Below are 27,872 nucleotides of genomic sequence, written 5' to 3'. Positions count from 1 at the left end.
CAAGTTCCAGTGGACAATGGAAAAAACAGCAGTGGTTTTCTCCCCCTTGAATCAGTTTGACAGTGAGAAAAAGCTGTCATTGCTACTCGGAGGGGATAGAAATTGTTTGGTGTGTGCAGACCTTAGGTAGCTAGTTGGAATTACTTTCCTTGCAAATTTCAGAGAGTGGCATGGAAAATGTCATATCAGACACGCTTTCAATCTCTTTTCAATCACTTTATCCCCTAAATAATATCTCTGTCACCTTATTTCATATTGAAAGCATGGCCCTGGAAAATAACAACTGGAGAAAAATCAACTAAATTTGATATTAATGGCCACAAAATTGAACAGGTGAGGAACTACAGATACCTTGCCCTTGTTTTCAGCCACGATCTTTCAAACGTAAAACAGCCTTGACATCCATGTTGGGAAGAACCATAAAAAGAAAGAGAAAGCAAAAAATAATCTATTTTTCCTGTAGAGACCTTAGCAAATCATACAGAATCATGCTCCTAGGAAATTCCTTGGAGAAAATATCTGAAAGTTCAAAACAATTTTGGTGGTGGCTGTGTAGAGATGGTTGTGTAGGGATGGCTGTAAATTGGGGGTGTGCGGATTGCAGTCCCCCCAATGCCTAGTGCGGATTGCAGGGATGTTCATCGGGGGATGTTTTGTATTTTCGCTGTTTTGTATTTTCGTTGTGTGGACACAAGGCACAATGTGTGTGCACGATGACATTAAAGTTATTCTATTCTATTCTAATTTGAAGTTGGTATAAGAAATATAAACCTAGGTATGAGATTGCCGTCTGGCATTGTAGAGTGGGTTTTCATCTGTGTAAACATAACAAACGAAGGGAAGATTTCCATGTGTTCATTACGAACACAAACACAGATACAAACACAGATCCAGATTCACCAGGTGACTGAACTGGAATGTCATTGTGCTGCCTGGAGTTCAGAGCGGCCCAACTGTCAGGCCTGGTGGCCCGTCCTTCCTTCCTCCCTCTCGAGCGGCGCACACCTTCCCTCGAAGACTTCAAGTCCCGTCATGCCGCGCGGCTCTTCTCTCCTATCAACGGCGGGGCTTCCGGCGGTGGCGACGGGGACCTTCAGCGGCCCCGCAGGGACTCTGAGGGACAGGAGGCGGCGCGAGGTGAAGGGAGGGCGGCCAGGTGAGAAACCAGGTGGGGCCCGTTCCCCTCACCTGCCTCAGGTGTGCGCGTGCTTCCTCTCATGGCGGAGGGGGGTTCTTGACAAGTTTCCTCGACAGTTACCTTTCCCGTGTACGGGATCCCCCCTTGGGAGGGGAGGGTTTTCCTTCTTTCTTCGGTTGCCATCTCCCCCCTCCCTTTTCTCCTTCGCTTCTCCCACCCCGTTCAGTCGCGTTCAGGCTCTCCCCAGCCTTCCTTTCCCTGCTCCTGGATTTCTCTTCAGCTTTTCTTCCGTTTCTTGGTTTTTGTCCCTTTCCTGGGAGCGATGCAGCCCCCAAAACGAAACAGGAGCCGAGGATCACCCACAAGGCTCGCAGGCTGCGGGCATTTGTTTGCCTTGGAGGTGCTGTCTGCCGCACTCCTGATTAATGGTGCTTTTCAAAGGAGGCTGTTGAAAGTTAGCCTTGGTCTAAGGAAGAGACTTCGCACTCTGGGCTGTGGGATACCTTTGTTTCCAGACCGATACGGAAGGATGAGTGAGCTTTTGAGCTCTGCAGATAATCTTAAAGAGGCTGGATGATCAAGAAAAGGGGCAAGGAGGTAGTGAACAATGATATTGGAGGCATCTCGTCCTTTCCTCCACTTTTGGAGGCAGAGTGTTATCTATGCTGTTTATAAAATATTTTGTAAGGTGCCCTTATCACTAAAAACGCTCTCCACTTCTTCTCCCCCTGAAAGGTAGGCTTGTATGAGTGCTCCCTCTTGGCTCTCCCTCGCACATCAGTTTGGACTCTGGTATCTCGTTAAGTGTGCGTGTGTGTGTTTGTCTCTCTGGGCTTTTCTTTCCCACCTCCTCGTTCGGCTTGCACTGGCATATTAACACACCACAGCCTTTGCTTCACGCAGACATGATTTGCGCCACAAATCTTACAGAGTTGTGGTGTGTAACTCTGGACTACCTGCCTTTGTGAAATCAGGACTGAGTAGCAAAATAAAGAAAAGTCTCCAGCTGATTTTCATGCTGTATGTTAAAAACTAATTGGGGGGAGGGGGGACTGATGGATCTGTTGCTGCTGTTTTTCAGTCCAGAAAATAATTTTGTCTCTCCCCCTCCCCCTTCCTGGTAACTAGCACTGTAAGTTGTGCCAAATATATCTGTTATGAGTGTATGTGGGGGAGAAAAGGAGTGACTGGTAGCTTCAATTGGAGCCTTTGTGGGATGGTAGAATTTTTGGATTCTGAATTACTCTGAAAAAGGAGTTCATCCTCATAGCTTGTAGCTTCAGGGATTGAGCAGAGTGGCGTATTTTTGAGAGGAAGATCTGAACAGTTGTCTTCTGATCAGCCTTTCTCAAGCTGAGCCCCAAGTAAGATATTTGTCCTCCACTTTTTGACTCCTCCTCCCATCTAGCAGCCAACCAGGACTAATTAAAGGATTCCAGTTTACAATGTATGAATCACCGCTTGTCTCACTGTAGAGGATCTATGCCTTCCAGTCATGGTTATCTAAGATACAGTTCTTGCGTCTTTTCCTCTTGGATTAGGGAAGTGTCCTCATTTTCAGAGAGCAGGAGGCAAATATTTGAAGTTTCTCAAAGCTGGGATACTTTCCTTCGTAACCTCAGTGTAGGTTTTGTGAATTTTAAAGCATCTGTTCTCTCCTTAATATTTTTATTGTGCTATTCTGAACAAGCAAAACACACATCTCATATAAGCATAGTCAGTCATTGATGATGGTTTTATGTATATTTTCCAGGCTTCTTGCATCTTGTCTGTGAAGTCATACCACCTTCTGTCTTGTTTCCCATCCATCTGCTGGATTTCCTAGTTGTAACTGAATTATTTACGTTTTTTTGAGGACCTAGGATTGTATCTGTGCCAGCTGTGACCTAGACTTGCCGTGTGGAATGAAAAGGTTGAGCTGTTAAAAAGAATTAAAACTGTTTGTTGTGGGTTTTCCAGACTGTATGGCTGTGGTCTGGTAGATCTTGTTCCTAATGTTTTGCCTGCATCTGTGGCCAGCATCTGCAGAGGTGTATCACAGAGAGAAGTGTGTTACACAGTGTACACACTGGACACAGTGTGTAACACACTTCTGTTTGTGATACACCTCTGAAAATGCCGGCCACAGATGCAAGCGAAACGTTAGGAACAAGATCTACCAGACCACGGTCACACAGCCTGGAAAACCCACAACAAACAGTTGAATCTGGCTGTGAAAGCATTTGACAATTAAAACTGTGTCTGGAGCTCCTTTTCAGGATCTTGATTGCTAAATACAGGAATATTTTCCTCCATTGCTCTTTGCTTTACTTGTATTACTAGAATGTGGAAAGTGAGAGGAACGTAAGGAGGTGGGCTGAGATTTGCTGCAGGAAGCTTTCTCTTATTAACTTTCTGAAAGTGGACATTATGGTTTTCTATGAAATAAGTATGCTGGTAAAATGGCTTATGGTCAGCTACTGTAGCTGAAAATCACATCAAATGGTTATTCAGTGTCAAGTGAAGATTAAATATAAGATTTAAACCCGACAGAAATTTGGCTATGAGTCATAGAATCATAGAGATGGAAGAGACCCCCTAGGGCCATCAAGTCCAATCCCCTGCAATGCAGGAACACACCATCAAAGCACTCCTGACAGATGGCCATCCAGCCACTCTTTAAACACCTCCAAAGAAGGAGACTCCACCACACTCCGAGGTAGTGCATTCCACTGTCAAACAGCCCTTACTGTCAGGAAGGTTTTCTCTGATATTTAGGTGGAATCTCTTTTCCTTCACCTTGAACCCATTATTCTTGGTCCTAGTCTCTGGAGCAGCAGAAAACAAGCTTGCTCCCTCCCCAACATGACAGCATGACAGGTCTTGGTATCAAGAAAGCAGGTGGGAGTGTTGATTTGTTTTAGAGCAGTTGCTTGGGATGAAATGTTGAATGAGTCCAGCAAAGCAAGGAAGAATTGTGTTAACACCGATTACCCCTTTTGGGAATGGCGCATGTACTTGGGCTGGATCCTTCAGAAAATTTCTGTGTGCACCAGAGTGCTTACAAAAGCAGAAGTGCTCAAATCTGTTAGTATGTGCTAAGTGGAAGCTGAATGTCTCCCTGCTACCTTTTCCACATGTACAAGACATAAAGCAAGGGATTTTTTTCCTGATACAGCTTGAAATGTAAATTAAATGAAACCATACTGTACATTCCCTTATTCCACATGCCCACTGTGTTTTATTAAAAATTATATGAAGGCACTGTGTTCGAGTGGCTGTTGTGCTGCTTCTTGCACGGGTGGGATGATGCTAAGCCCAGTTTTGGTTCTGCTCATCCATTACTGGATCCACCCTCTTATTCATTGGCCAGTTACATGCAAATGTAACAGGAAGTCTTCTTGATTTCCATGGCCCACACTGTTTTTTTCTTCTTGTTCCTGTGTCAAATATACTTATGTAAATATGTGTACCCTGGCCTGGATGGCCAGGCTAGTTTGATTTTATCAGATCTCAGACTCTAAGCAATGCCAGACCTAGTTAGTACTTAGATGGGAGACCATCAGGGAAGTATTGGGTTGTTGTGCCAAGGCAGGCAATGGCAAACCACCTCTGTTCTGGCTGTTGTGCATTTTCTGGACTGTGTGGCTGTGTCTGGTAGTTTTTGCTCCTAATGTTTTGCCTGCACCATGGCTGGCATCTTTAGAGGCATGTCACGGAAAATTGTGTTTCTCTACACATCTTACTGTGATGTGCCTCTGAAGATGGTAGACACAGATGTGGGCGAAAGGAGCAAAAACTACCAGACCATGCCCACACAGCCTGGAAAAGAAGAGGAGTTTGGATTTGCTTCTCTTGTAAGGGGTCTCTCCTGTAAGGAGTCTCAAAGTGGCTTAGAAACTAATTTTCTTCCTTGCCCCACAACAAACATCTTGCGAGTTAGATGGGGCTGAGAGCGTTCATATACAACAGCCAGTTGACTCCAACTGTGAAAACCTTTGACAGTACATTGGACTACCTCTGTTTGTCTGTTGGGAAATGACATATATTGTCAGTCTGTTTGTCTGAGGGAGATGACATATATTGGCTTGATACTTCTTTCTACCATCAAATATTTGAAAAAATATATATTTAGGCACGGCACACATTTGCCTCCTTGAAGCCTGATTTGTCCTGTCAACAGTATGAGGTTGTGAAGACTGAGCATGACAGAATGCTCTGTATCACATTACACTGCAGGTGGGGAACACATTTGATTAAGTATTTTCCTACATAACAATATTGGGAGAGCATACAAAAATGCAAACCACATGCCTGCAGTTTGAATTTGGTGCCGTCTCCACTAGCATTTTGGGGTTCTGTTCTTTTGCACAAGTATATGAACTTGTCCTCCCGAATAACACTTGGTGCTTTTGAAGTGAGCTTTAGTCCGTGACAGTTTATACCACCATAAACCTGTTAATCTTTAAAGCACCACAAGGCTCTTTGTTGCAGTAGATACAGGACAGGCGATTGCATCTTTGTTTCCATGCTGTTGAATTAGTAGTCTGTGGTTACATAGACTTTCCGCACTTTAATTTTGAGAATCTTGAGAGCCCAGTCACTTCTGCTGACCTAGATCTCGCTGCGCAGTGGTCCTGCGTGATTGATTCCCTTGTCCATCTCTGGAGCTGCTGCAAATTGCTGTGGAGAGATTAGCCTATTGCTGGAGGGGGTTCCAGAATGAAAAAGGATATTGGGTGAAAGTAAGGGAAAATAGCCTTAAAGGCTAGCAGATTTCATTGTGATGTGGTCATAATAAAGGAGACTTTTACCAAGGAGATTTTTAAGGCGGCAAAAGGAGTGATTTGTTGTTTGGAAACCCATTTATGCTGCTTAACAACAAGTTTGAAAAAATTGTTTTAAAAAATCAGTAAAATCACAACTTCAATACTAAAATTTAAACCAATAAACAGCAGATAATGTAGAATATTCCACAGAACCTTAAATGAGCTTACTGCCCATTTCAAATGTAACATTCAGCAACCCTTTTGGAAATGTATATGATTTGGTTTTACAAATATTTTATTTGTTTATTTTATCATATTTTTATCCCGCCCTTTCCCAGAGGGCTCAGGGAGTGTTACAACAAGTTAAAAGCACAGTAAAATATTTGAATACCAAAATTAAACACTAAAACTATAAAAAATGCCTACAATATTCTAAAAACGGTTGATTAAGAAATAGTTTATAAAAAGAATAGATGGCAACTTAAAAGAATTCAAACTGTCTTGTTCCCACTCCTCCCCCCATTCTGGAGGCTGAGAAGAGATGTTGGTGCCGACTGGCTACTTGGAAAGGCCTGGTGGAACAACCAGGTTTTACAAGCCATGCAGAATGAAGATAATTTTTGTTCCACCAGACTGGAACTAGAGCCGGAAAAAGTCCTGAGCCAGCTGACAAAAGGTTCATCACCGATGAGTGGAGGGGCCTTAGAGGGCAATATGGGGAGATGTGGTCTCAAAGATATGCAGGTCCGAAACCACATACGGCCTTAAAGGTCAATACCGGAACTTTGAAGGTGACCCGGAACTCGACTGGCAGCCAGTGCAGATGTTGAAGAATTGGTGTTGCATGTGAACGGGAAAAAGAAAAACGGGTTCCTTTATAATGACCGCAACCCGTTACACATTTGCTGTGCAGAATTGACCCACGCTGGCCTGCTTCATTGTCCAGTTGCAGTCAGTGGCACTTCAGAGTTGATTGCTTTTGTTACGGTGTTGTCGCTTTGTGCTGCATACGGTACAACGTTCTGGATTTCTCCCCTTTGTGTGCACGTAAAACTGTGAGATCATTCCTTTTGTCGAATAGGCTTTAAAAGTTCATGGGAGGTAGAATGTTCTGTGGCTGCAAAGCTTGCCACCGGGCTTTGTGTAAAGAACTTTTCTCCCCAGCATTTATTTTTAGCTGTTAATTAGTAGTGTTTGCTGATTCTGGGAGCGTTTTTGCGATAACGGCTGCTTCTGGGTGTTGCTCAGGAGGGAATGGTGTCATGAATGACTCAAACAGTTGATTTTTAAAAAATTTGAGCTTTTGGCTCCATCTTTCCCCAAAGGCTAAAACCACGTCATAAAACTACTGCAACAAAAATCTAAAAGGCATCTAGTTCCATATCTTGTTTTGCTTCTGGCAGCAGTGAGCTGTCCCTTGACTTCAGCCAAGCGAAGACAGGGCAAACCAAAGCTAAACCACTCCTGTCTCAAAGCCCACTGAAATGAAAGGACTTAGAAAGTAGTAACTGTACTTAGGGTTCACTATTTGTTGATAGGCAGCCCGAGACCTTGCCAAATCCTTATTTACACAATAACGCTGCTCTGAATTGGCTTTATTTGCTAATGATGTGCAGTTCAACCCTTTCCAAGCCACGCAGTCTCCTGCGGCTGTGAACCAGACGGCATGCTTGAGAGGCAATGAGGTGTAGCTTTTAGTGTCCCCTTCTGCTGTGGAAGCTTGCTGGGTGACCTTGGGACAGTGGCACACTCTCAATCTAACCTATCTCCAGGGGCGTACCGCCCAGGAGGACATATGGGGTCAAATGTCCCCCGGGCTGTGGCCATTTAGTTACGTGGGGGGGAGGAAATTGCCCCCCACACCCCTCCTCCTTCCCTTAGGGTCCATACACTGACTTCAAGACCTGGTGCAAAAAACGTTGTTTGGTTGTGGTGGGGAGGGGAGGGTGGCCGCCCATAAAGGGAGGGGTGTGTGTGTGTGTGTGTGTGTGTGTGTGTGTGTGTGTGTGTGTGTGTTGCACCGGGCTACATTTACCCTAGAAACGCCTCTGTCTATCTCACAGGATTTTTGAAAGGGATAAATGGAGCAGGGCACAATGGTATGAGCTACTTTGGGGCCCACTCTGGAGAAGGATGGGGTATAAACAAAGTAAACAAAGAAAGCATCAAGCACTGCTAATTTTAAAGCTTGCTGTAGTCTTATTGCTCCCTTTCCCCCCTCTCCTTGTCTCTAATCCCTACGGAGATATCTGACCTTTCTTTTCTTTGAAATCTCTTTGCAGAACTTACCTTTTCAATGCAGTGCTTATTTAACCCCAGTCCTCACCCTCAATTGCCATGAAACCCAAGTATTTATAACTAGGGGCACTTCTGCACGTGCAGAATAATGCACTTTCAATCCACTTTCAATGCACTTTGCAGCTGTGCAGAATAGCAAAATCCACTTGCAAACAATTGTGAAAGTGGATTGAAAGTGCGTTATTCTGCATGTGCGAAAGTGCCCTGTGTGTTTCTTTTTCTTCCATGTAATTCCCATTGCAGTGACTTCTCTTTACTTTTCCTTCCGGCTGCCTAAACTTTCAGTGGCATTGCACTATAGGTCAGGGACTTGTGTCCTTCCCCACCTTGTTTTAATCAGCCAAATAGAGTGATAGTTCTACAAAGTCAGAATGTGATCTAGCTTGCACCAGTGCAAGAAAAGCGTCAGCCCTTTGCAGACGTCTCAGATGACTGTTTTACGGAAGGAGAGCCTTGCTGCGAACACTTTAATGCTGGGAGAACAGGAAAAGTCTGGTGGAGCAGTTTTCTAAAAATTCTATTGTGCTTGTGTTGAAATTGTATGTTGGTGGTGAGCGAGGGTTCGCGGTTGCTTACTTGAGGCTGGACACACTGTTTAGCACTCACATGGTGTTTGGGTTGTTACGAGCTAACTGACTGTGTCTTTGCGGGCGTTGGGAAGCAGCACTTGGTGATGGAGGACGGCTGTTGGGATAGCAAGATTGTGGATGCTTTGCTGCCAAGCATAAGTTGTGGAGCACAAGTGATTCTCCAGATTAAGGTTCCAAACCCAGGTGCATGATATTTTATGGTACTTCCTGCCACATCATAGATTGGTATCTTGCTGGATCAGCTAAGTATTATACTATCTTGATGGAAAGCCGGCAGTGGCAAGTCACTTCGGAATGTCACTTGCCTTGAAAACCCTCTGGGCTTGCCTTAACCTGGCTGCAGCTTGATGGCACTTTCTATCACCAACAGAAAACAAAATATAGAATGAAAGGCCAGGCAAACTAAATGGTAGAAAAATAATTATGAAAAGAGTTTCCTTTTGCCTTTGTTTGTTATGCACTCTTGCTCTAAACCTGTAGATTGAATGAAGAAGTAGTCAAATTATTTTCTTTTTGTGCCTAGGAGTATCAACTTGTGATCTGCTTTCCATTTTAGATAAACTTCCTCTGGTTTCTGCAGCATCTTAACCGGGCAATAATAGCTTACTTCCAGTATCAGCTGGTTTTAGCTGGATAACTAACACTTTGTTATAGAACTGCACATATTTTGGGGGAATTGGCAGTCACTGAATGAAAAGGTTTGCTGCTAGTCCAGGGGTAGGGAACCTGTGGCTCGAGAGCCGCATGCGGCTCTTCTGCCCTTGCACTGCGGCTCCACGAGCCGAGCTGCTGGCTCCATCCTTGCCTGCCCTGCAGGCCGCAGGGCGGACGCATCCATGCGCTTCTCAGAATGAGCGGAGTAAAAGGTAAAAATACCCCAATATATAGTGTTATCTTTATTTTAAATGTCAAAAATTATTTGCGGCTCCAAGTGTTTTCTTTTCCCATGGAAAATGGGTCCAAATGGCTCTTTGAGTGTTAAAGGTTCCCTACCCCTGTGCTAGTCCTTATGAGGGAGGCTTGATGTTGCGAAGGGAAGTGAAGACTTATTGTGGAGGGAGGCATTTAGCATGGCCATATCAAACTTCATTTTTAAAAATACATAACTTAAAGCATGTATTTGTCCTGTGTTTCCTCCAAGGAGCTCAGGGAGGCATGTATGTAAGGTTGCTAGTTCTGGATTGGAAAATACCTGATTTTGGGGATGGAGCCTGAGAAAGCGGGGTTTGTGGAGGGGGGACTTCAATAAGGTATGCCATAGAGTCCATCTTCAAAAGTAGGTATTTTATTTTTAAAAAATTATATTTGTACCCCTCCCATCCCAGCTGAAGCCAGGCTCAGGGTGGCTGACAAGAATTAAAACATAAAACATTAAAATTCCCATAATAAGTAGCTTAATTCTAAAAAGTACATATACATCTCAAGATGGCTGTTTCAAGAGGAGCCTCAGACCCCAAACCTACTAGTCTATGCTACCCCACTGATCTCATTTATTATAACTTATAGGGGGGACCTGTTTTATTCTGTTTTATTCTCACAATTTATTACAAATTATTTATTTCTGTTTTATTCTCACAACCAGTTCTGCAAGTAAGGTTAAGCTGAAAAAGAACTGATCTGACTTTGTGAGAATGAGAACTGGCTACTCCAAAGTACATTTTATAACATTGGGGTTTTTTGAACCTTGGCCTCTCATGTTCTAACCACTGCACAACACTGCACTTTTAATATCAACTTGTATGTGAGACAGTATGTTATTTTAGTGACTTGCGTCTCATCTGGGTCGAGATGTGAATCAGGTTACAGTAGTTCTGTTCGTAAAGTTACAGTGAATGTGTGTCCAATCTGTGTACAGTGTACATTTCATTTAAAAAAAAATATGTGTGTTGAGTGATTCTTATGGTAGATTCAGTGCCTGTACAGCCCCACATTTACTCAGGTACTGGTTCTAACTGCAAAGTGAATGCGCATTGGCCCTTTCTCACAAACAGGTGTACACATGCACCTGCAGAATATGTATGTGTTCGCTGAAATAGGTGGACAGGGCTAGAGTAACTTCCTCTTGGTGTTGTCCTACTCTCATTAATTACAGTAGGGAAAAGATCCAAGCCCTTAATTTGGCTGTCACACCCAATTCATGTTGCAGGCACGAATTGCAAATCAATGCTAAACGGTGTTGAAAAAAAACCATTTCCTGGGCAGCTGGTGCGAGATCAGTGGACCATTCCATTAATTGTCTCAGACTTTCTGTAGCGAATAGTTAACTTCCAGTATACCTGATGTGTCTGTTCACAGTACTGGAGACCTGCTATCGAAGCAGTGGGAATACGGAAGAGTTTATGTTGACATGGGATGAAAACCATTTGCTTTTTGTTATCCAGTATGGTTTTTTGTTCCTTTCTGTTGATATCCCTGTAACAACAGGAAATTGATGTGTGAAGAGTTATCTGAAGAACAAAAATTGAAGCCTAAGTAAATCGTAAACAGGCATTTGGTGTAACAGCGTGTTAGTGGTGAAGATTTCCCTTGCCAGCAAAACTGTGTGCCATTTAAGTGATGTATGCCTCATGCTACTGAAGGAGAAAGACTAGGAGGAATCTGTTCTCCTAATGATGCTTTCCCTGGTGCAAGAGGTTTTTCAGAGCCTTGGCCATTGGAGAAGTTCCTTTACACAGAGGAAAAACCCATTGCCAATGAGGTAGGTTTTGCAGGATTTAGTGGTGACATGCCGGGAAAAGGAAGCCTCAGTTTGTGCTGCCAAGAGTTGGCCACTCTTTTCTCATTTTTGTAGACTAATTTGAGAGTAATGCCCTTTGGCAGACAGATGATCAGCTCATCATAAAAACTGGATTTGTTTGCATTTTCAGTTAGTAAATAAGGTTTGGATTATCTCCTCTTTTGAAGGATTTGTTCTGATTTGGCTGCTTTAGCCGTTCAGAAATACCCCCTCCCCTTTCTTGAAATCCATTTTGCTGCCTGTCAGCCTCCAGGTTGCAAAACTCTTATGTGAGTCTCCCGTCTGACTGACTTGGAAACATTCCAGGTGGTGGCTTGGCTGTATTAAAAGTGATTGTTCTTTTTTCCCCCCTGGCTGTTAGGAGGTTAGAGGGAGCTGGAAGATGGAGATGCAGTTCTTCTAGTCCAGTGAAGGCAAACCTATGGCACTCCAATTGGCCATGCTGGCAGGGGCTGATGGGAATCATAGTCCACGAACATCTGGAGTACCATAGGTTCTAGTCTGTTGCTTTGCGGAACGAGCAATCTCTTTGTTTAAAATAGTGGAGTTGTCATGAATTTGGTAAAGAACTCTTAGGAAAGGCCTACACCAGGGGTCTGCACCATGGCATCCGCTGACACTTTTCCTGGTTCCTGCCAAATGTTTTTACAAGTTGACTGGGGCTAGGTGGGTCTTTAGCCTAGCGAGGCTTCTGATTAGTGACTGGAGATTTGATGGGCTAATTCTAATTTTAAAAAGAAGAAGAGTTTGGATTTAGGCCCTGTCTTTCTCTCCTGTAAGGAGTCTCAAACTCCTTTCCCTCCTCTTCCCATAGTGGACACATTGTGAGGCAGGTGAGACTGAGAGAGTTCTGAACGAACTGTGACTAGGTCAAGGTCAAGCAGCAGGCTTCATGTGTTGGAGTGGGGAAACAAATCCAGTTCACCAGATAAGAGTCTGCTGTTCATGTGGAAGTGTGGGGAATCAAACCTGGTTCTCCAAATTAGAATCCATCTGCTCTTAACCACTATACTCCACATTTCTCTTTTGGGAGCAGCTGCCACCACATGAATTTTCATTGTAGAAGCCACTTTGTGGCTTTCTGCACCTCGTGTGGCAGCCATTTTGTGGCTATATCTCTTCTTTGCTGTGTCGGAATTCCAAAGGTGACCCCAGGATCATAAAGGTTGGGGAACTCCAGGCCTGCATGGTCCATAGCCTTTGCTACAATCAGTAATTAAAAGGAATCTTTAATTTTGAAAAATATCAATATTTCTAGTCCTCACTAGAGAGACAGAGGTTTTAAAACAAAAGAACAACAACCTCAAATGACCTGAAGGAAGGAAGGCAAGTAAAAAGCAGCTCAGTCATTAGTTCTTAACTTTCCATCGGTGTATGTAACATCATTATTTTCTTCTAGCGTCCTTCTTGGAGCACTGATTAAACCTCACCACATCTGAGGGTGATGGCAAGTAACAGATGTAAACTGACAGCCAAATGCATTTGGGCTGCTGGTTTCTGTCGGGTGCCATGGTACATTTATGCACAAAATGTACTTACCGTAAATGCAAATTGCTGGGGCACTCAAGCCTTTGATGAATTTCCGACGAGGCACTTGATCCCTGCTTGAAAATTTGACTTTCAAAACTGGCAGGTGTGTTGAGGATGTCCGTGGAACACAGAAAGAATTATGACAGCTTGAGTCTTCGAACGTTTAATAACTGATCTCAGTCTGTTCAATAATTCATCCGTGACCATTAATGTCCCAGCAAACTTCGCTGCTCTGACCTGATTGGCTCAGTCAAGCCCATCTCATCAGAAGCTCAAGCAGATTCAACCCTTGTTAGTACTTGGATGGGAGAGATCGCCAAGGAAGTCCTGGGCTGCTGCGCGGAGACAGGCAATGGCCAACCATCTCTGTCAGTTTCTTACCTTGACAACTCTACGGGGTCGCCATAAGTCAGTTCTGGCTTGACAGCACTTTCCAGCACCACTAAACCAGCACCCAGGGGTCCTCTCCCCACAACAGACACCGAAGTGAATTGGAGGGACTGAGAGAGTTCTGAATGAACTGTAACTAGTCCAAGGTCACCCAGCAGGCTTCATGTGTAAGAGTAGGGAAACAAATCCAGTTCATCAAATAAAAGACCGCTGCTCATGTGAAGAAGTGGGGAATCGAATCCAGTTCTCTGAATTGGAGTCCACCTGCTCTTAACCAGCATACCACGCTGGCTCTGGTGGGGGACCACATAAAAATACAACAGGTATCCTCACGTTGATGTTGAAATCCGATCCTAACCAGCTGAACCCCCCAGCATTGGTTCCCGGATCTCACAACAGCACAGCTCTTGCGATCAGAGGAAGTTGGTGCCATTCTTTTGAGTTGCAGAGAAAAGATGCACGAAACTCCTTTGGCTAACTGGCTTCTGCAGTCTGTTCCTTTTATGGGCCTGTTTTTACCTAGTGGGGTTGTGGAGAGCTGTGTAAAAAAGCATAACTATGTTGAATGTCATGGAAAGACCAGGGTTATGCAGAAAGTATTCTGAGCTTAGATGAACGAATCTATCTTCCGCTGCCCATTCACATTACAGGAAACAGTGCATGAAGTGTTTCTCACTTCCTTGTGTTTTTAATTCTGTGCTCTGACCCTGGCTGATAGTTCCGGTGCTTTCACTCATGTTACTTGCATCGGTTTGGAAGCCCCCTGTCTGGTATTTGCTGCCCTCAATGTGAGGATGTTACTTAGTAGGCGTAAAGGTGAACCTTGTATACCTGGGGAGTTAGTCACTCGCTCACGTTGCATTGCTTTAGGGAACGGGGATTTCCTTTTGGAGTCATGTGATTGGGGTTCCTCTTTTTTGACACGTCATTGCTTGAATTGCTTACAGTTGGGAGGGTTCTGGCTGCCATTTATGTTTTGGGGGTAGTGCAAAAAAGAGCCCAAACTAGGAAGATTTGCTGGGACAGACTTCTCAAGTGAATGCCTTTACCATCTTCTACGGATTCATTTATTTAGAAGTTTATCATGCCCCCCCTCCAAAGAACTGCTGAAGGTAAGTGAAATGTTTGTTCACAGGCAGCATCTGTTAAGTTTTCAGTTTTCTATTTTATTAAAATGTTCAAAATACAACAAGTGCATATGTATTACACAACAAATACTCCATAGGGGTGTTGTGTGGTTTCCGGGCTGTATGGCCGTGTTCTAGTACCATTTTCTCCTGATGTTTTGCCTGCATCTGTGGCTGGCATCTTCAGAGACATGTGGCTGGCATCTTCTGAAGATCCTCTGAAGATGCCAGCCACAGATGCAGGCGAAATATCAGGGGAAAATGCTACTAGAACATGGCCATACAGCCTGGAAACCACACAACACCCCAGTGATTCCGGCTGTGAAAGCCTTCGACAATACATTAAATACTCCTTACTCCTAGCTGTAAAAATGAAGGTACGTTTGCAATCTGAATCAAGCGGAGTCTTTTCCACTGCCTCATTTCTATTTCGTTAATTTTTCTGCAAGCGGTAGCCGGGCCTTAGTAATGCTATGGTGTTCCCAATCTTGTTCAAGCCTTGATAGAGTAACCGAATGTCCATGACTGTTTTGACCTTCTTGTTTGCAGTTTTCCAGGGGAATGTGGAAAGTGGCTATTTGTGCAGCAGGTGTCCAAACTGCCCCATTCCTGTCCAGCTATGTTGGACTAATTGCTGCCGTGAGGTTGGGATCAAAATTGTAGCCACTTAACACTTTCCAGATGAGATTTTCATAATCAAGGCATGTGCTAAAGTGTCCAACATGGTTCTTTTGCACTGTCAGTTCATAACATTTACAAGGCCCTGTTGAACTTGAGAGTTCCGGAATGAAGAACTGTATGAAGTTGCCTTATATAGAAGTCAAAGCACTGTTCCATCAAAAATTGTCTATCTTACTGGCAGCAACCCTCTAGTCTCAAGCAGATAGTGGTCTTTTGCATTGCCTACTCCCTTATCTTTTAATTGGCGATGCCAGGGATTGAACAAGGGACTTCCTGCATCCAAATTTGATGCTCTTCCTCTGAGTTCTAAAATCTGGCCAGCCTGAAAGCTTTTAGCCATTTGCAAGGCATCTTAGGTTCTGATTGGCAGGCAGCTGTATATAGTCCTTGCAGGTTCCGGAGAGACCTTCAACTTTCAGCATTCTATTGCATTCCAACAGCTAGTGATCTCGATCTAATCAATTGCTCTGAGTTTAGTTTACCTTTTAACCACCCACTTTCTATCTTCTAACCTATTTTTCCCCCTCTTATAGATGTTCTGTTTGGATTTTGACCTCCTCTGCTGCCTTTGAACCTGATGAGAATTTGTGTAATTCGTGACCCAGGCTAGCTGATCTCATCAGGTCTCAGAAATTAAGCAGGGTCAGCTCTGTTTAGTACATGAATGGGAGACTGTCGAGGGATACCAGTGTCATTATGCAGAAGAAGGCAATGGCAAAACACAGTCTTTGGCCTTGGAAACCCTAGGTTGCCACATCAGCTGCAACTTTGCACACACACCCGAGTATGGCCTGATATCTGTTTTTGCCACCAAACATTTTTTGTAACAGGTTGTAGTGGCTTGTCCAGGCTGCGTGGCCATGGATCTTGTTCCTAACGTTTCACCTGCATCTGTGGCTGGCATCTTCAGAGGTGTACCACAGAGGGAAGTCTGTTACACACTATGTCCAGTCACTGGACACACTGATTACTTGGTTACTCATTGGTTACACTCTGGACACAGTGTATAACAGACTTCCCTCTGTGGTATACCTCTGAAGATGCCAAATCAATTAGCTGAATAACTATTAAGGCTGAATCCCTGAACTCCACTGCCACACAGCCCGGAAAACCCACTACAACCAATTTGAATCTGGCCATGAAAGCCTTCGACAATACATCTTTGTAACGGATTCCAACTGTGGGAAAGCCCTGCCCTTTTGGTCAGCTTGGTTACTGATCTGTCAGTGCACACTCTGATGAGTGAATGGATGGATTCCTCAGGAACCTGGCTTGGCATATGACGGGTTTGGTTGCTTTTTGCAGGTGGAAGATTGATAAGAAGTTGTCGGCCATAAGTAAGAAGGCATCAGCTTTATTAATCTGCATTTTGTCAGTGTAAGGAATTTGCAAATGAACTCATAATTTTGACAGGGCAGCTGCTTCTGTTTGTCCCTTTCTGCGGCTATCCGTTTCAGAGTTAAAGGTAGCTCCCCACTCAGGAGCTAGCTGCTGCAGACTTGGAAATATTTGACAGGCTTGTATCATATATTCCACATTATTCAATGCTGTGTTATCGGAATTGTGTGTAAAGGGGCATTGAGGTGCAGCCAACATGGCAACCCAGTAGGGTTTTCAAAGCAAAAGACTAACCGAGGTGGTTTGCCATTGCCTTACTCTGCATAACTGGTACCGTATTCCTTGTAGTCTCCCATCCAAGTACTAAGCCGGGTTGACCCTGCTTTTTCTGAGATTTGACAAGATCAGGCAAGCCTGGACCATCTGGCTCAAGAATTACACAACTTCTCATCAGTTTCAATTGGCTAGTTTTGCAGGTGCTTTGGTTGGTTTTCCAGGTGCTTGGGGTTTTTTTCCTGCCACAGAGTCATAGAAGAAGAAGAAGAGTTTGGATTTTTATCCCCCCTTTCTCTCCTGTAGGAGACTCAAAGGGGCTTACAATCGCCTTGCCCTTACCCCCTCGCAACAAACACCCTGTGAGGTGGGTGGGGCTGAGAGAGCTCTGAAGAACTGTGACTAGCCCAAGGTCACCCAGCTGGCGTGTGTGGGAGTGCATAGGCTAATCTGAATTCCCCAGATAAGCCTCCACAGCTCAGGCGGCAGAGCTGGGAATCAAACCCGGTTCCTCCAGATAAGAGTTCACCTGCTCTTAGCCACTACGCCACTGCTGCTCCATATGACTACCCATCTGTAACAGAGTATTAAAAGTGGCTTTTTCATATTCTCTTTTGGGAAGCAAGCTACTCTTTTCAAAGCTGTGGCCTTATATTCAGTTTTCTGGGTTCTGGTGTTCTTTTTTAAAACTATTGCAACAGGTTTTTACATTCTTGTCGAGTGAGGGTTTAGCAGTATCCTAGCCATTGGCTTGTGTTCAAGCGTGTTGCGCTTTAAAGTAAAGGTCATTGGGCAGGAAGCTGAGTTATTCCCGCCCATGTACAGTTCATAATTTTTTTTGTCTACTAGTTGTCAACATTTGAAAGCATCAATTGAAAGAATGTGGCTGATTCATGGCACATTTGTTCTGAACAAGTGGCAGCCTGTAGAGTCCTTGGCAGTCGCTTACTACAGAAGGTCTTCTTCCAGAAAATCATGTTTAAAGGCTGCTCTGAAAATTTGTGCATTTGTCTTTACTGGGCTGAGGCGTGTTTGTGTGTGCGAGAGGGGACTTAAGTGACCCCCTTGGTCCCAAGTTAATAATTCAGAATATGTTTATACAGGAGGCAGCATTTTATGCTGGAGACAAGGAGGCTGGTGTTCAAAGCCCATAGGGTCATTTGATCAAAAATAACTCTTTGCAGGCTGTTTGAAGATTGGAGAAAGATCTAAAGCACTTCTCAAGCTAGGTAGATTCTGTAATTAAAGCAGCGTAGCTGAAAAGAGTCCGATCGCCTGGAGACAGTAGACTTGAGAAACCCTTAACGTCCACATCAAACACAGCCCGGGTTGTAAAGTATCATAACACTGTTGGTTGCCAAGCACACATACAGTTATGTGCTTCTAAAAGTTATTCAGCAGTCTGACTAGCCCTGACTAGCCTGCTGTGATCACAGCTTGGGAGCTAAGCAGGGCCAGTCATGACCACCAAGGAAGACGGGGTTGCTGTGCAGGGGAAGGCAACGGCAGAGCACCTCTGTTTATCTCCTGCCTGGAAGACCCCCTGCACAGGTCCTGGAGTTGCCATGAATTGCTTGCAACTTGATGGCACACAGTTGTTGTTGTTATTCACATCAGCTAAAGTGTGGGGTTAGTTTCTGACCTGTAAACTACAGTGATGTCTTCTTCTCACTGCCAGAAATGTGAATTCCACTAGAGCTGATTCTGATGTCCAGCCTGCCGTAAGAGCAATACAGATCTGTCGCTCCGTCAGTACAGTGAGGTAGAGGCTGTCATTGGTTGGCGCAATAGTGGTTAGCGTGGTGATTATAATAACCGTTGGCAATATTTGAGAGAAGTGCCAACTTGAAGCTGACGTAACCTATTTGAGGATGATTTAATTTGGAGGAAGGCAATGGCCAGCCATCTTTGCCGCCCCCCCCCCCCGGTGCCTGAAACACCCTGTTGTGACTCAGCAGCACGTCCTTCCAATTCCTGAGACCCCAGTTCTCCCTGGGAAACCAGTTTCTGTGCTCCTCCACCCAACACAAGTGGGAGCTCACATGATTGGATGCTCTACTGTCGGATTCTCAGCCAGCCTTGTTCAGGATTGCTCTTTAGGTGACAAGGAGGAAACTTCTAATCTCTCTTTTCTGTGCCTCCTTTCCTGCGTGCTGGGTTCTGCACACCCATTCTGCCAAGTGAATCTTTGTCTCACAGGCTGGCTACCTGAAGTTTCTAGCTGAACCCCATTATTGTCAAATGGTCTCCTGGATACTTCCCTGAGTTACTTGGTTATTCCTCCCCACCCCCCAATGCAACAGTATATTATTAAACTAGGCAAATTGATTTTCTGCTGCCTACTTTCTCTAAGGATTATTTAGGAATCTAATCTAACCAGTGTTTGAAGCAGCGACGAGAAATCAATGAACGTGTCTTCAGGTTTTCTCTAGTAATCTGGCGATCGTGGATTACCTGAATATCAAATTACAGCTTTCTAGGACTTGTGGGAGTAAGCATTTTGATCGCCTTGCAAGTGAAACTTTAGTACCTTCTATGACACAGTGGTTCATGCACAATAATACATTTTTTTCACATTTTTACTGCCACGGCATGGACAGTTGTCACTGGCAGCCTGACATGTGTTGCCAAGTCTTCTTTGGTATGCTCATGTGACTAACCTTTAATTGCCATGTGGCATGAACTTATTGGATATCAAATACACTCAGTTTTATGTGCAAAGATTCTTGATTCTCATATGTTGGTTGGTCAGTCGGGGAGGGAAGTAAAGGAATTATTATTCCAAGCACACAGAACAGCCTCTAGGCATAAGCAGGGCCGAGTAAACATTGTAAACATTTTGAAGGGAAGTGAAATTGAGCTGTCCACTAAAGGCAGAAGAGGAGTCAGGGTTGAAGGGATGGAAAGCTCTCTCCTGTGCTTTTCAGGGCTTTACTGATGAGCGGGTAGGGAGGCTGGATCTACAGTAAGTACTTTGGATTGAATTAATCCGGTGTTTTGGACAGGATTAAAGATTTACCTTGTAAGAAGGTAGTTTTGCCCCCCCCCCCCTTCCCTACAAGTGTGACTTTTTTGGAAGGCGCAGCTTCTTAAAGAAGCATGTTGTTTGGCATCCCTTGCCACAATAGAAAGGGAACATTTTACGCAGGAAAGTTTCATCTTTTAAACAACACTGAGAACTGTATGTAAATATTAAAGAAAAGAAGAAGAGAAGAGTTTGGATTTATACGCCACTTTCTTCAACTGTTAGGAGCCTCAAAGGGGCTTACAAACTCCTTCCCTTTCCCTCCCCACAACAGACACATTGTGAGGCAGGTGGGGCTAAGAGAATTCTGAGAGAACTGGAACTAGACCAAGGTCACCCAGCAGGCTTCATGTGGAGGAGTGGGGAAGGAAACCTGGTTCACCAGATTAAAGGCTGTCGCTCTTAACCACTGCACCATGCTGGCATACTGTGGGCTGGCACAGTCAGATTCTGCATGGGCCAAAAACAGCGGTGTGAAAACGGTGTGAAAACAGTGTAAAAGGGTTTACACCATTTTCACACTGTTTTCACACCGCTGTTTTTGGCCCATGAGGAATCCACCATAGACTGTCCAAGTTTTATGTGGGTTCCTGTGATGATCTTGCCTGTCAAAATACTGAATTATATATGTAGAAGAACCATAGGGTTGCCTATTTCTGCTTCTCCCCTATAGCAGAAAGCAAAACAATTATTTATTTACTATATTTATAGTCCTCCTTTCTCACTGAGACTTGAGGTGGATTACGCAGCATAAATCAATGCAATCAATAGGATAAAACATCTAATAAGCAAAGGACTAGGTCCAGGATTACAGAAATTTAAAACAACCATAGGATATAGATATGAATGTTATAGAATGCAGATACAGTGCAGAAAAATGATATTTTTTTGTTTGTAGTTCAAAATCTTTGCAAAATTCAAAACACACACAACGACAAAAATTCACCAAATTATAAAATACTTCTGCACCAAATATTAACCCTTAAACCCTAAAAAACCACAATTTTTGAACACTTAGTCATTAAGCATCAAAATGAAATTAAATCTTTGGCTCAGTTACTGATAAAAAGTTTCAATTTCTCTATTGATTCTTATTTTAACATTTCTCAACCTTCAAAACCACTAGTCAATAATTTTTCCCTGTTTTGTCTAAATACTCTATCAAGGGTTGCCAATTGCCCATGAACTTCATTAAGTTATTTTGTTTACAGTGCAAAGAAATGGAATCACATCAGTAGAAAATAATGCACTGACAGCAGGATAATATGTACATCAAACAGATAACACATCCTACACATGGCGATACACTCCACAGTCCCCTTTACCCTTTTAAAATATATACAAATATAGCTGGTATTCTAGCAGTCTACACTGTTTCTGCTCCTCTCCCTACTTGTAGTCACTGGTAGAAATGGAAAAATAATTAATGATGACTCTGTACTAGGTGTTATGGGAAGATGCAGGGCTGCTGTTTTGGTGCCAGAGATCTGCATCCCTTGTGTGGTTATGGTTTTGAGAACTGTGAGAGTCTCCCCTCCCCACCGCTCTTGCAGGGTGGGCCAGTGCCTTGGTGAACTACTCACAGAGCAAAGAAACACACAGAGGTTAGCCATTTCCAACAGGCGGAGTGTAATGGCAAGCAGTTTACAGCACGTTTGCACCCTTCTCCACTCTTTCCTTCCTTTCCCCCTGGCCTTCTCTCCTGTGTTCCTTTTATCCCTGCCAAAGGCATCCCTCCCCCCCTTGGGCTCCCTGTTCTACAAGTCTACAAGTGGTTGGCGGGCTATCTGCTGAGCCCTGCTGGCTCGGGATTGGCCCATAAGGGCTCTAGGCCTTCCTCCCTGACCACAGCCTGTTCCGGGCTGGGCTGGCCGTGCACCACTCTGTGGAAATGCTGAGGCCTGTTGATTGCAGCTGTGTTGGGCTGTGCTGGCCTCACCCTTCTCAGTGGAATGGCTGAGGCCTGCTTCTGCTGTCCAGATAATTCAGCCAGTTCCCTGCAGCTTCTCCTGGCTTCTGGCTTCCAGGAAATTCTGGTATCTGTAGGTAAGTCCAGGGGTGGAATTGCCAGTTGCCGGGTATCTTGAGGTCCTTGGCCAACCATCTGGATAAGAAAGGAGTGTGTGGGAGCCTTTAGAGTGTTAGGAGGTAGCCCCGTCCCTGGACAGAAACCTTTCTGGAATATTATGGCAGTCAAAGGTTGTTGTTGAATGTCACCTGATATTTTTAGGCATATTCCATGCGTACCATTTCTGGTAAGCAAAATGGCACTTCGACTCAGCTATTAACAATGTGTTTGAATGTCATAGTAGAAATATAATGCTTGGATAGTTATATGGTATATTGTAGTAATGCACTGCCGACCCAGCAGCACCGTGGTAGAACGTTGGGACGCCAACGGACCTACGGCCTTGCCGGTCGCACCGCACCCCCACTCCTCATCCCCCCATGAGTCACGGGTCATGAACTGTCTGGCTCAATCACCGGGCGCAGAGACAATGGTCTTGCCCCCAGGTGAGGATTAGGCTCAGACGCTTACGCTCCTTTCCGCACGTAGCCAGGTGAGATCATGCATCACATGATGATCTCCCGACCTCCCGCCTCCCGCTCTCCCGGAACTCCCCGGTCCTCCCTCCCTACCGCCCCCCGATAGAATAACAATAAAAGGTGCCAGGAACCTGGCATGCGGGGAGACTGCAGCTTCCCAGAAGCCGCCGGACCTCCCCGGTCTCTCCCGCTGCTGGCGATCTCCACGCAGATGTTATCTCCAGCGTCTCGTAAGACTCGTTCTTGCGCTGACCACGTGGAGTGGGCAGCTACAAGCTGGTGCGAAACCGGGAATCCTCGAACCTCCACCCATAACCTGCGTCACGTGCATTACCTGGGAAGGGCAGCTGATACCTGCAGTCCAGCTGGATCCGGCGCTCGTCCAGGGACCACCCGTTTGGTATCGCCTGTCCTCTCTGAATGCGGCGCATCCAGGGTGCAGCGTCCTAGGACACTCTCGTCCGGCCGGAACACGGTGGTATGGGAGCTTGCAAAAGCAGGAGCTTATGACAAACGTTGGCGAACTGGCGTTAGCGAAATGCGGCAGGTCCCGTAAAGAAGAGGAGCTGCGCCAAATGGTTGAGGAGATTGAGCTCGGTGTCAACTGGTACCCAGAGGATGGTGAATCTGGGACTAAGGGGAGAAACATCGGGCACTCTTCGCTGACAGAGCCTCGTAGCGCCGATGTCGCTGCTACTGGCGATGGAGACAATGTTATGTAAGCCATCAGCCTGCAGACCTATGGCTCTAAGCCACTTGCTGTAGGCCGCCCTCAGCTTCCGATCTCTTTCACCTTCCAATTTCCAACCCGGAATTTTTTCTCTATCCGGCTAGAATTGGGCGCCCTGTCCCTCCTTCTGCCCCCTTGCTGCGCCTTAGCCCATTTCAAATACTCCCGGCGGCTCAGCCGCCCCCCTCCCCACTGCTCCGCCTTCATTTTTCCAATAGCCACGCACCTCCCGGATCAGGCGCCCACGTAATGGCTGGCGGGTTTCAAACTCTCGCCAGAAGCGTGTTAGCTTAGCGATCTGCAAAGGAAAAAGAAACCCTGGCGGAAGGCGATGCTGATATTCACCAGCATTGTGCCCGTCCATTTCACAGATACCGAGGGGGAGGAGGATGGCGTTGTTAAGCGAGGGTTGTCAGTACCGCCCTTAAAGCTGCCTGGCATCCTCACTGGAAGCTCCGCCATAAGCTGATGCGGGGGCGTGGGAGTCACCAGCCCCTATATGTGCGAGAGGCATGCTAAGAAGTGATTAGAGGGAATCACTTAATGGTTCCGGGCGACTGGAAGACCACCTTCGCATGCTCCTGGAGCCCTGCACAATTTGTGATCTGGGAGAGCCGAGTTCCGCCAGCAATGCTTTAGCAGGGCCTTGCCGCCTCGGCCCGCGCCTACACCGCCGCACAGCACACTGCGGCTTCGATGCCTTCAGTAACCCCAACAATCAGATTGTCCTGCGGTGGCCACCCCTTGCGATTAAGCACCGCCTCTGAATGCCTACAAGAGGCGTTTTGAAAGAATCCCCAATACGGACAGCCAACCCAAAGTTTTTTCTAGCACCCGGCAGAAGCCTCAAGGGGACCCCTGGCACTGAGTTTGTGAACCAGGCTCCGGGAGGCCCCTCAAGAGAGCAGGTTGATGCTTAGAGAGGAGGCCCAGAGTAGAACTCCTTAGCAAGCGCCTTGCCAAGGAGAAGCGCCTCAGCTGGAGATGCCGCCAGCCCGATCACAGGCCTAGGAAGGAACCCCAGAGCTGGCCGACATGCTCAAAGCTTACTGGATATGGTCTCGGGTCTTTAAGCCCACATCAAGAAAACCAGCCTTCTACAGCCCTACTCCGCTGCCGTGAGACAGCCCGAGGCGAGATGTCTCAATTGCGGCAAAGCCAGGACATTTCAGGAGGAATTGTAGGCTGCCTGGCGGCGGGGGCCACCACAACCCTGGCGGAGGGGTCACCTGCTCTCCCAGAGGCGAAGACCCCCCCAGGAAGGAAAGTCTAAGACCCGAGGCGGCTCCCAATGCCCGCTGGGGAGGCCAGCGCCGGGCATCTCCCCAGCCGGAACCAAGATCCAGCACCTCAAACCCAGCCGGAGCTCCCCCCGCCAAGCGAGATCTTTGCTGCCCCGAAGCTCGAATTATAGTGATCCCACTCCCCACGGAGACCATTGGGCTGGTCTTGCCAGCTTGCTCCCCCCTACGTCTATGCCACCTCCTGCTCCTGCTAACCCCTTCTACTTCCAAAGAGTCACCATGCCGCGCCACCGCAGTGCCCCAGAGATAGCGCAGCATTTCAAAATCTCTGCAGAGTCCACGGTCACTGAATTGCACAGCAGAAAGAAATGCTGGCCGGAAGAGGACTGCCGGGTTTTGAACCACTCACTCAGAATGCCCCATAGCCAATCTACACGGGACAATGAGGGCATGGAAAGGGGAAGATGCTTGCGCACAATGGCCTTAAGCCAAAAGTCCCTGCGTGAAGAAGAAGCCCCCCTTGGCCCTCTCTCCAGCTGTAAAGGTTCAAACCAGATCTCATAGCCTCTGAGCCTGTACCCAAAGCCCTAAGCTCGAAGGCTCCCAGTGGCAGCACAAAATCGTCGTCAGCATACCTCAGGAGAGAGCCAAAATCTCCAAAATCAGAGTTGCAGTCCTCCCTGCGTTTACTTTTATATGTATTGCTCTGTATGCCCTATGTAGTGTTCTGTATGTCTTGCCCCCTTTCAAAGAGACCCTAAAGTTTTCCCCTCATAAGGGGATTTTTCCGTGCTTCTAAGCTATGCTCTTGTGCTTCAATTAAAGTTTTTCTCCCTTCTGATTATGTGTGCCAATGCAGCTTGAAAGGCTTAGCCCATTACAGCATCCGCCATATGCATGGAAGGACACAGCTTCGTCGTGTTCCCCAGGATACCCGATGGGACCTGCTTCAAGAACTGCATACATCTTAGTTTCAGAACCTTCAAAACTCTCCTTCAAACCTCTCGCTTGAGAACCTTTTCGCCGTCCATCTATAATTGTGAATTGTTCAAGTTGCTTTGCAAAAAGCCACACCCTTCTCCTAAAGCCTTGGTTGCAATTCCCTGCCTTGTATCTCTTAGCGCCTTGAATGTTGCAAGTGATGCGATTTGTCGAATGGGCCAACCTAGCCCTATGCAGCTTGGCCAAAGGCTCTTAAGCGAAAGAAAGGGAGTAGTTCCCCCCCATCGACCCAATCAAGGGTCTCATCCAGCAGACCATATCCAAAGGAGTACTCTTCTCTATTTATTCTCTATCTATCAAAAAAAATTGCCAGCCCCACTCCAGGACTCGAGGCTTTCCATAAAATCATCTATAAGGATTAACTCAGCCAGCCGCATAAAACCCTGGGAAAGCGTTGCTTGTTAACTTTCTCTTCCATACAGGAGTCCAGCTACGCCATGCCAGGCCAGCCCCATCCCGAGGAGATGGGCGGGGCCTCCCTGGAGAGGATCCGACCCCGCCGCCCTGTCGAGGAGGGCCCGATTGCCCCAGCCTGGGCGAGATGGGAGGGATCTCTCTGGAACCAGCACACCCATTTGCTTCCACAAGGGATCCCACAGCCCAGCTGGTGCCCCCCCTGGGGAGCGGCAGCCTGGAGCCAGCTGTGGCTCAGAGGTTGATGCAGCGTGTTGCTTATCCTCATCTACAATGCAGCTATTCTCTCTCTCCCTCTCTGCCGCCCCCCTGGCTGAAGCTTGGAGTTGCAGCCAGGGTCATTCCTGATAGATTAACCCTTGGAACTCTCCGGCTGTTCTCAGCCGGCAGATATTGTTTGGGTCAGCCTTCTCTCTCCTGACCTTTGCTTCGTGAGAATCACTTGAACCTGCAATGCTAAGGAGCTTATCCAGTAGCTCTCCCTAAGCTCTTGAGAAATCCATGGACTCTAGCGCCATCGGCTCTAGCAGCTTTGGTAGTCAAACAGCAAGAGCCATGCATTGGACAATTCGCAACCGCGGTTGCCTTCCTTCCATTATCATCAGCCTATGTATCGTTTAGCCATGTTTTATTGCCTGTGAACCAACTATTCAAGTTATTGCATGCCTTAATTTTAGAAGTTATATTTATTTATTTGTTGCTGCATTTCGCCTGTGTCTGCGGAACTCTGCTACCGCCTCACCATCGTTCTGCCTCAGGCTTCACCCGAGCCCAAGCACAGCCACCCGCTCGCCCTTCCTCGACCCCCCTTGGAGGCAATGGCAGCCAGCTCCTAATAGAAGCCCAGTGTGTTTCCGCCAACTTCCCTTGTGGGAGTCGGACTTGTTTCCTGTAACACCATAAGACTATTGACCCGGCTAGCCTGTGCCCTTAGAAGTCATCAACTCCACCCCATTGCTCTGGATGCCCTGGCCTCCGAGCAGCAGGAACTTTCGTCAAGCGACTTTAGATAATGTCATTAGCCAGCCATTGATTATTTGTTGTTATTGCATCACCAAGGTTGTAGATGTACATAATGTGTTGTTTTAATGCTACGGTAATTCCCAATTGATCCATATGAGAATGCGTGAGCTGCAAGAAGTTGTATCTAATCTGAAATATGATGTTTTGCCCCATTGGTGGTCAGCCTCTGGAGCTGGCTGCGGGAGGATGGTTGAGTGCTATTGTACAGCTCTGCATTGGTTTAATTGTGTGCCCTCGTTAGCCAGGATCTTGTTTTAGTTCAATCGTGTCTAATAATGCCTGTAGCGTGTAAAGAAGCCCTCGAATTTCCCTTACCCATAGCCAAGTTCTAATGTTACACAAACAGCTTGGTCAGCTTGACCAGGCAATGGAGGAGACAAAGCGTCCTTTAAATGCGCCCCTTAGCATTTGGTCCCCTTTTCTAAAATGTAAGGAGGAGATGGTGGTAATGCACTGCAGGCCAACAGCACGTGGTAGAGCGTTGGGGCATGTAGCGGACCCCTCTGACCTTGCCGGTCGCACCCGCGCCGCACCCCCACTCCCTCATCCCCATGAGTCACGGGTCATGACTGTCTGGCTCAATCACGAGGCGCCAGAGACAATGGTCTTGCCCCAGGTGAGGAGATTAGGCTCAAGCCTTCGCTCCCCTTTCCGCTTGCGTAGCCAGGTGAGATCATGCATCACATGATGATCTCCCGACCTCCGCCTCCGCTCGGAACTCCCCGGTCCTCCTCCTACCGTGATAGAATAACAATAAAGGTGCCAGGAACCGGCATCGCGGAGACTTCGCTAGAACCGGACCTCCGGTCTCCCGCTGCTGGCGATCTCCACCAGATGTTGCTCTCCAGCGTCGTCGTTCTTGCTGACCATTAGATTAAGACTACAGTATATCCTGAATTATGTGTTTCCATAAGTGTGTTGGAACAGAGTGATGATGATTGTGTGTGTTGTACACAAAAATGTACACACTTTCTCTAATAGATTTTGAGTCCAGGAACAGAACAGGGCAGCACTTTATACCTGTGGGTGGGCAATGT

The 27,872-nt window shown here is 46.1% G+C and overlaps 1 protein-coding gene across 2 annotated transcripts in view; it reads left to right on the top strand.

Moving 5' to 3' along the window:
* Positions 1-1,069: 1,069 nt before the first annotated feature.
* Positions 1,070-27,872, top strand: part of PHACTR4 (phosphatase and actin regulator 4) — a 122,364-nt gene continuing 95,561 nt past the window's right edge. The window contains exon 1 of one of the 2 annotated variants that reach the window (XM_048501322.1): positions 1,070-1,156. The gene's annotated coding sequence lies outside the window, so the exon portion shown is untranslated. Of the gene's footprint in view, positions 1,169-27,872 lie in introns of both variants that reach the window. The other variant, XM_048501323.1, reaches the window with a different exon arrangement.

This window comes from Sphaerodactylus townsendi, linkage group LG06, assembly GCF_021028975.2.
Source record: "Sphaerodactylus townsendi isolate TG3544 linkage group LG06, MPM_Stown_v2.3, whole genome shotgun sequence".
Taxonomy (NCBI): Eukaryota; Metazoa; Chordata; class Lepidosauria; order Squamata; family Sphaerodactylidae; genus Sphaerodactylus; species Sphaerodactylus townsendi.
This window is presented reverse-complemented; position numbering and strand designations above follow the sequence as displayed.